Below are 9,086 nucleotides of genomic sequence, written 5' to 3'. Positions count from 1 at the left end.
CTCAGATTGCTGATCATTATTTTTCGCCAGCGGGGCACAAAAACTGTTTGTCGGCGGGGCACTCGATGCCTTCGAGGAAGAAGGCTTCTCTTCCAATGCCACCTTTTTGGTGGCAGGAGCGGCCTTAGGACGACCAGGCTTACGCTTCACATTCGGCTCTATCTCTCTCTCCGAATCCGATAAGTCGGTCCCCATGTTAGGACCGGAGACAACGGGGGAAGTAGGGGTAGACAAACTTACCGATAAACACGATAAGCAACCACGCGCGCACGAGCAAACACACACACACGCACACAAGACAGTTCACGATCGATGCGACGATGCAGCGTCGATACGCTTGCTTATCGCAACGATCGGCAGATACACACACTCACAACACTAAGAACACACGTTGATCGGGGCTAGGCGCCACACGATCGATAAACACAAACTCCGAGCGAAAGCCGGAGAAAGGCGGAGACACCGATTAGTGCGATACGGGTAATCACGTTGATTACGCAATCGCACACGAGGACAATGACCACTATCTGCCGTACGCAAATGATCCGTTTGACGCTCCACAGCGAAACACGTCTTATCGCCACGGAAGCTAGAGGCAGAATGACGATTCAGTTATGTTAAGAAAAAAAACCTCCCGCTAAAAAACTAATTTTTGGCTCCAGAGAGGATCGAACTCACGACCTTCGCGTTATTAGCACGACGCTCTAACCAGCTGAGCTATGGAGCCAGATGACATGTCCGTGGTTCAAACCCATACAGTATGTTAGGCATCGGAAAACAGAATAATTCGAACGAATCGTACGAAGGACGATTTAATGCAAATGGTATTGAATATTTAGTTTGACTGACAGATTTCCTCTCTTTTTTTAATTGACACCAAATAACTTATTGACATGTTTGGTAGCTAATATGTGATTATTTTATGTCAAATCAGAACCTCATAATTAAGTGTCCAGGAGTATTACGAATAAGCTTTATTGAGTTACTTTAAGTTGTCATCGATAGCACATAAACGTGAAAAGTTGTGGTTCCCGACTCGAGTGGCTGATTTTTCCTCTAACGTTGCACGATTGGAGTCCTCGTTATCTCACAATTTTAAGTCCTCATGATGGTATCTGCTTCCTTGAATATTAAAAATATTTAAGTATTAATTATTACGGACCGATACCGTATTGTCAAATATTAAAAATAGTGCATGTATAATTTAAATGTATAACCGAACGCGTTGTATAAACATAATTCAGTTTCCATGTCTAATTTGGCCATTTTGTCATTATGATTTAAATTCTGGTAAAATACTCCAATGTTTTACCATAATTTTCTTTTGGTTTATACAAGGTTTTTATATTGTTAATATAAACCATATCAAATACGATAATCGCAATTAAAGTAAAAGCTGTTATCATGGTAAATAATACATTTGAGATTAGTAATTCTACGTAAAAGTGAAAATACCATACAAAAAAGGAAATTTTTATGGCTCCAGAGAGGATCGAACTCACGACCTTCGCGTTATTAGCACGACGCTCTAACCAGCTGAGCTATGGAGCCGCGTGCTGAGCTCCTGTTCAAATCTCTTTAGTTTCTCCGACGCCGTGCCCATCGAACATACTCTCTTCGTTACCATAACTCCTCTTCTGAAGCAGAACCATCCCTTAACCGGCGAGGGTTGCATTTCCAAACAGAACACCCCTACCAAGATGACGCGGAAGTATTAGATTTATTCACTACCACACACACGTTTTCCATTTAGAACGGAAGATGTTGTGGATATATTTGTGGTGGGTACCACGCATGTTGCTTTATTTTTATACCCTATTCGCAACGAACAACCTCAGCATGTCAGGATGGCCGAGCGGTTAAGGCACCAGACTCAACAGCAAAGCAATCACTTCATTGTTGAACCTCTAAACGGGCGCAATAATGTAACGATTCTTACTTACCTCTCGATATGTTTGAAGGTCTAAAGACATACATACTGAAAACTACTACCTAAAATAACATGAATAGCTTTTCTCCCGAAAGATATGTTGCTGAGCGATCTGGGTTTTTCATGCATAAAAGTTTCCTTCCTTCTACTCCAGTGAAAACTTCTGGAGTACTACAGGGCAGGAAAATGCATGTAAAGCGTGGGTTCGAATCCCACTTCTGACTTTGGACCGGAGAATGTGTGCTCAACAAGGCACGCAAAACAAAGACACTATTTTTTGGAAAATCCTTGGAAATCTTAAGTGTCTTTGTATTCGCTTTTGCCTAATGGTATAATCGCTCGATGGAAGCTTGAAAGGACACCTTATTCCGGGAATGCCTGGATCACTATGCAAATTAGATCACTAAGTGTTTCTTCATTTTGAAGACGAGTCCAAGAATTCGTAAGGCTTTTGATGTTGTATCGATGTAGGGCACTTTATTTTTATTGTGCACCAATCTGATTGTCCGATGATTCACTGGATTTGACTCGTGTTTGTTTTTCAATGCCTGAGTGCTGAATGGCAATTTTTTTTCGTTTATTTGTAGAGGCTTTGAGTCTTTGAGGCATCATTCGCCTCTTTCCTGTCTATTGTTACATATGTGTGGTAAAAACTATAGTGAGTATGGCTTAGCTATTGCTTAACTATTATTCTTCGTGTAATATGAAAACCATTGTGCTATGAATGTCGGATGTAAAAATTGGATGAGGCGGTTCTGCTGTTGTTTGTCGGGAGATAGTATGACGGCTTGGTCGGTATCTAGTTGGCAGGTGGTTCGGTGTGTAGTGTATCCATGGCAATAGGTAAGGATGTGGCGGAGAATATTGTCGACGCCACAGAACCTGCAAAGAGGAGGACTGGACCTGTCGAGAAGGTAGGAATGTGTCAGGCGGGTGTGACCAATGTGAAGACTGGAATCGGGATCGTCCCAAGGTGCGGTGTTGTGCTTTATAAAGCGGAGTTTTGTGGAGAGGTCTAGGTTGTGTCAGGTGGTGTTCCAGTGTTGAGCGACTATTGCGTTAGTGAAGCGTCACGGTGCGAAAGAGAGCTGTGCGGTTTGGTCGGACGGAGTCGACCTTCGTTGGCTAGCCGTCGATTCCGGAATGACCCGGAATCCAACAGAGGACTATTTCAGGAGATAAAGGGTTGTCATGTAGAAGCTGAATGCGTGGGTCTTTTGAGGAACCATGTTGAAGCGCTGTCAAAACACTGGCGCTATTGGTGAAGATGACGTTCGGAATGTCGGTCCGAAGTCCTTCGTCGGCGGCAAGACGGATGGCTATTGCTTCGGCTGAAAAGATAGATGTGTGGTTTGGGAGCTTGATGGCGCAGTTGTTGAGGCTGGCATGGATCCCACAGCCAGCTGAATCCCAATTAACGGAGCCGTCTGTGTAGATGTGGTGACGTTGCTGGTATTTGGTCCGAATCAGGTGCGTAGAAGTGCTATTGGCGATGTGGCTGCATTTTCCGATTCCCCGGAGAGTGTATTTTAGTTCCCAGTCTATTGGTTCTGAATGGCAACTGGCCTATTATGACCCGCAATTCCTATTTATACTCTTCCAATGCGTTACAATTGTCGGAAAAAGATGCCAGGTAGGAAGAGTTCCGTATGTACTGCTGCGCATCCTGAACGAGGTGCAAACAGCCTAATTCTAACGAATTGTTTGTTTTGTAAGTGTTCCCTTTTGTGTTCCTTGCATCCTGTCTTTTGCAATGCGTTGGGTCGGCATTATGTTTTGCGGTATGATTCTTCGTTAAGGGAATGGTTTGAGGGGACGATAAGGGAAAGAGAATGGAAGTTGTACCTATCTTATACATGTTTCCTAAATGCGTAGGTGTTCACTGCGTTCTGTAGGTGTTAACAGCAATGATGGGCTGATCGACGCGAACCTACCGGATCGAAGCCATCCGTAAGCGACCTGGAATCGTTCGGGTCGTATACCTAGTTCCAACAATTTTAAGCCGACCCGTGGGTGCGACGAGTTCGGGTCGACCCGGGTTGTGCAGCAAAAGTTCAGTCTTATCCATGTGTCGGTCGGATATCGTTGCACCCACAGGTCGACCTGAACTCGTTGCACCCACTGATCGAACTCGATCCCTACAGGAACGAACTCTAGCCTACACCAAATGCATTAGATTTTATTCGAGCAAAAACTTCAACATTACAACGAATTGTCAAAATTATCAACGCAAGAAACGAAATAATGCAAAACAAAAAAAACGAATGCCAACAACTAATGTTCGGCATTGTAGTACAAGCAAAGTAAAAAAGAAACTAGCCGCCCGAAAAGGGACTTGAACCCTTGACCGTTGGATTAAAAGTCCAACGCTCTACCGACTGAGCTATCCGGGCCAGTTGCGGAGGGGTAAGCTAGATCGCTACTGCTTCTAGCAATACCTGTTGCTCACTGCGCATTTCGCGTGCGATGACGTCATTGTGGATGCTCAGTCTGCGAGCCATATTCAAACATGCATAGCTGAAACAGAAATGTTTGAGAAATAAAAATCCGTATTGTCCAACTAATGCATAAAAACACTTTAAAAGCATACTAGTTATACTAGATTGTAGCATATTTCTGTGCAATAAATATTGAATCGATGAATGAAAAGTTATAGAAGTGATTGCTCAAATAAGTAAATTGTAAAACTATCTGACTTTTCAGTCACAGGAGAGCGAGCATCATACAGTGAAACGATGCTGCGTAGCTGTATTGGTTTTACGGCCGCAGCAGAAACAAGGACTCCGTGGCGCAACGGTAGCGCGTCTGACTCCAGATCAGAAGGTTGCGTGTTCAAATCACGTCGGGGTCATCTGTCCCGAAATTATTTTTGTTGTACTTTACCATCTTCATGACACGCATGACAACAACGCCATTATTATCATCGTTGTGTAGCGTACACAACAACTGTATAAGATTTGTGTTGGCTATTTCTCATGGAAATCCTTCACACTGTACACATTTTCCGGCCTTTTTATGTCGAAAGTCACTTTTGCCTTATCACTTTTTAGCATCCACCATTTTCTCTAGGTTTGATGAACAAAACAAGGCAAATGATAAGCATTTTAAAACTTAAATTTTGAAAAAGGCACCAGTTTCACCACTACGCTTACAGAGCGAAACCGTTCACGTCGCCAGCAGAAATAAAACTAACTGCAAATACATTTCCGCAAACAACGCAGGCTGAAAAATCAGGCCACGGCTGTGATTTACCAAAACACGTCTTTTGTTCGAACCACACGTTCTTGGAAAATGACACCAAAAAATCAAATCCACACAGCTGCACGTCAGCAAGCGTGGAAGCAAGCAAGCATTTTCGGAGATCGCAATTCAGCCCGAAAGTATGCAATCTATGATACATTAAAATACACATATAATTGCATAACGACAGGCGTAACCTGAAGAATCGGCATGATTTAAAATAAATCGGTTGATGAGATATTTTGATGCTACTTTAAGTAGTCATAGCAGATACATGCAATCTATTGTTTGCATAATGTAAGGTATATAAACTATTAAATTAGTTTTAAATAACATAAAAAACATAACATTCAAAACAAAAATTACACAAGCCACAAAAATAGCTTTAAAACACACAGTTCTGCTGCTGCTAGTGGCCTCGTGCCCACCCCGTTAGCAATCCATCGCCAGCTCATTTCTACACCAGGTGCGACAAACACATCATTAGCTCTGATTGTTTTTTGACTCCTCCAACCGTCCTCTAGAAAAAGGGGTTGTGAATGGGCGAGGCCATTTTCTGGAAGCCGCTTCGGCCAGCTGCGGTAGCATATTGTGAAGGAAGATGAGCGCCAAAACTGAAGCACTCTCTGTCTGTGATCGGTTTCTGCCTCCGAACGGGTGCCAGAAACAAATAGACCCTGTCAGATCAGTTGTCAATCAGATGAACTGTCGAATGACATCTGCATGTTACGGAACGGTCATGCCGGCAGACAAAAATCAAATCGTGGGGCGCCTTTTGTCGGCTAACCGTACGTGACGTACCGAGTCTGGCGTGCGCAAGAAGAAAGTGCTCTATTTTTGCAGCAGTGAAGAGTACACTAAAAATGACAACTGTTTTACTTTCTACTGCAGCACCAGCTATAAATAGACTGGTTGATATGGGCTCACCGTGAAACGGTAGTAGTAGTGCAAAGAAAAGTAAGTACAAATATCTTTTCGGAGGTTGTAAAATATGGTTTTTGGCCAGCGGATAACATTCTAGAGGAGTTACCTTTTAATATAACTAACTTTGGAAGGGTGGATAATTAGCTAAGGCAATAGCGATTCCCTTTTTAAACAGACTTTAAATGCCACCAGAACCCGATAACTCAATGAATTAAATTTTGCTCTAATGAATTTAAATTTTTGGATAAAATTCTTCAATGAAGAGTAGTCCAAATAATTATATTAGTAACAAAGAAGGTACGTTGGGAGGAAAGTCTGAGGAAACTTCTCCACACTAAACACCTGTCGCGTCGGACGACTCTAGAACCGTATAGAACATTTATAGTCCTCATTACTCACATACACCTTTGAATCATTGCCTCTGTCCGAAACTGACAAAACCCTCTTAGTCGCGTTCGAGAAAAAGATGCTCATAGGGATTTTTGGCCCGTATGTATGGAGACAAAACGGCCAAAGGACAATGGCGTCCTTGGAGCCATACGTTGATCTCTCCAATGTGCTTGTGAATAAGACTTGTCAGTCTCTGGTGGGCTGGTCATGTGATGAACATGGCACCGGACGACCTTGTCCGTAGAGCCCTTTTGGGCCGTTGGTAAACCCAAATTAAAATGAAGCGATGGTGTGGATGCGTCCGCCAGAAAGATCGGGATAATGGATTGGCAGAAGACGAGGCTGGACCTCATCTGCGGCGCCTGATAAGTGAGTAAGTAAGTAAGCATCATCTAAACATTTTGAGCGATTGTCATAAGCATAACTTGGCCTTAGACGTGGACTTCGATTTCCGATTTTTTTTAATGTAAAAAAAGCCTCGTGGTACAATTAAAGCTGGCGGTTCCCCTAACACATCAAATCATTTGACTGGACCAACATCAGAGGTCAAGCGAAGACATTTAATGACGACATTATGTAGTTTGAAGCCTTCAAAGTGATCGAGGCTTCCAGGACCTCACAAACAGTTTACAGGAAGATACGCCTCTATCGACCCCATGAAAATTGGAAATCCCGTGCATCTGCTTAGTTTGCTTATGCTATAATCCGTCCCTGGTCCTATAAGACTGTCAGTGGCGTTGGCGATTAACAGGTTCCTCATTTGATTTTAATGCCACAGGATCGCTGTCTTTTTCTGGATCAATCGATTCTGTAGGATCGTTCTAATAATATACAAAAAACATCATTAAAATTTTGTAAAAAGCTTCGGCAAAATGTACACCAAAAAAGCAACACTCGGACCGAATCAATGTTCGTCCGTTCATGTTTAAAAGCTTCCAATACCAAACACAAGTCGTTAATGTTTCCAGTTTCACAATCAAACATCTTACGGTTATGCTAGGAAGCAATTCGGACGGATGAATCCTCCGGCTTCTCAAAACATTCCCCAACACTTTCGCCACCCTTAAAATGTACAGTTTTCCCAACTCATCAAACATTGGGAAAACAAAAACTTCGCGAGTCCATCAGAGCGGCTGCCTCCAATTCGAGTACGTACGGGTTTGTTTTGCATTAGCCTGTCAACGTGCCGACAGTTATGGCGGGTAAATAAACCACCGAAAGATAGTGCAAAAAAAACTCCCAAATCCGCGCGAGTAGTGTGTGCGTGCGTGCGTTCGATGGCGCAGCAAAAAAGGGTTGGTTGCTGTCGCGCTGATCTGTCTCGTTGCTTGGTGTGTACCGCGATCCATAAACGTCAAGCGTACCAGCGCCAACCTATCACTCATTGCAGTTTCATCGTTTTTTCTACCTTTTTTTCACACGGCGCACGACTCTTCGGCGTGCGACCGATAAAACACGCATCGACCTGGGAGGACGCACACTGCTTATGTACACCGTGCCCATCGGGGCCACGATGGTGGTATGCCAATAATGCGAACTATGCTCGGCGCTATGACTAATTGGCTGACGACGTCCATCACCGGTCGGGTGTATCCTTGCCGCACACATCGATCGAGGACTCTCGTCGAGACCCACCGTCATAAAAAACCGCGAACGCTTTGTTTAGTGTGATTTGGTGTGGGATTCTTTTTTTTTTCTTCCCCTGTGTGATTCGCGCTCTCCTGATGCTCTCTGCGAACGACGATTGGTATTTTTTAGCTATTAAAATTCAGTTAGAAAAGGTGACGAATGTTGTGGGTCCGTTTCGACGGTTTTTTTTTACGATTACGTTCCCAACGGTAGGCCAGTTGTTGTAATGGTAGCGTTTTATTATTTTGAACGCGTTTTGTGAGCACTTTTTATGAGCCATTTCTTTTCTTCTTGGACGCGTGTGCGTTCGCACCCATCATTAAACATCATCATTCGAGAACGCGGTTGCGGTGTTTCGTTTGTTGTGGGATTAATTTACCACCGAGGCAGAACGGTCGGTGTGAAGTTTAGTGAGCGATGGGCAAGAAATGGAGACGTGTCTTGTTGTTGTTTCTAGTGCGGTAAGGAATGCACATAAAAATGGGTTAAGCGGGCAGCATAGCTACATCAATTTGCTACCGTGTTTTAGATAAAAAAAAAGTTGCATAGTATTGCTAAACAGCAAAATTTTATATTCAAAAGTCTCCAAAGAAGTATCTTCCATGCACACACGCTTCATTGCTGTACACACGTGCGCGTTTGTGTCATCAGAACCACCGTTTGACTGCAAACTGTCAGCGAGGACAATTTACCGAGATAGACGGCACAGTCTTGGGCGTACTTTTTCCGTTGGTCCGTGGGTGTAGCAAGGTTTTAAAAATAGTTCCCGCACGTTCCGTGGGCAATCGTGAACATTTTCCCTATCCAACATTTCACCTACTGGTCAAATGCACAACGGGCAAAATGGTGGGATGTTGGCTATTACCGTACAAAATAGGGACTTTAGAGGAAACAAAAAATGTTTCCTTAGTTTTGGTATTACTATTTAATCTGTGAATGAAATGTCTACAGCTGGAAAAATATTTTCCATAAT

At 43.3% G+C, this 9,086-nt stretch overlaps 4 non-coding genes across 4 annotated transcripts; 1 reads left to right on the top strand and 3 right to left on the bottom strand.

Moving 5' to 3' along the window:
* Positions 1-653: 653 nt before the first annotated feature.
* Positions 654-727, bottom strand: Trnai-aau. The gene has a single exon. It is a non-coding gene; the product is annotated as a tRNA-Ile (tRNA).
* A 750-nt stretch (positions 728-1,477) lies between these two features.
* Positions 1,478-1,551, bottom strand: Trnai-aau. The gene has a single exon. It is a non-coding gene; the product is annotated as a tRNA-Ile (tRNA).
* A 2,699-nt stretch (positions 1,552-4,250) lies between these two features.
* Trnak-uuu lies at positions 4,251-4,323 on the bottom strand. The gene has a single exon. It is a non-coding gene; the product is annotated as a tRNA-Lys (tRNA).
* A 386-nt stretch (positions 4,324-4,709) lies between these two features.
* Trnaw-cca lies at positions 4,710-4,781 on the top strand. The gene has a single exon. It is a non-coding gene; the product is annotated as a tRNA-Trp (tRNA).
* The last annotated feature ends 4,305 nt before the right edge of the window (positions 4,782-9,086 follow it).

Source organism: Anopheles stephensi, chromosome 2 (genome assembly GCF_013141755.1).
Source record: "Anopheles stephensi strain Indian chromosome 2, UCI_ANSTEP_V1.0, whole genome shotgun sequence".
NCBI classification, from domain to species: domain Eukaryota; kingdom Metazoa; phylum Arthropoda; class Insecta; order Diptera; family Culicidae; genus Anopheles; species Anopheles stephensi.
Note: the sequence above shows the minus strand (reverse complement) of the source record. Positions and strands in the feature narration are given on the sequence as shown.